This window comes from Arachis duranensis, chromosome 5 (assembly GCF_000817695.3).
Source record: "Arachis duranensis cultivar V14167 chromosome 5, aradu.V14167.gnm2.J7QH, whole genome shotgun sequence".
Classification (NCBI taxonomy): Eukaryota; Viridiplantae; Streptophyta; class Magnoliopsida; order Fabales; family Fabaceae; genus Arachis; species Arachis duranensis.
This window is the reverse complement of record NC_029776.3, coordinates 44,850,766-44,851,134: the sequence shown is the minus strand read 5'-3', so window position 1 is coordinate 44,851,134 and position 369 is coordinate 44,850,766.

Below are 369 nucleotides of genomic sequence, written 5' to 3'. Positions count from 1 at the left end.
TCACAGAGTTACAGAAGGATTCAGCTCAAAAAGCAGAGAAAATGAGCTTACTGGCGAAAAACGCCAGTAAGGGGCATTTTGGGTGTTAAACGCCAGAATGGGTACCATTCTGGGCGTTTAACGCCAGGAATGGTGCCATTTTGGGCGTTAAACGCCAGAATGGGCACCATTCTGGGCGTTTAACGCCAGGTGTGCAGCATCCTGGGCGTTTTGTAAAAACGCCCAGTGATAAAGACTTTCTGGCGTTTAACGCCAGCCAGGGTACCTGGCTGGGCGTTAAACGCCCAAAAGGGGTAGCAATTGGGCGTTAAACGCCAGAATGGGTGCCATTCTGGGCGTTTAACGCCAGAAAGGTGGGGGGGACCACAT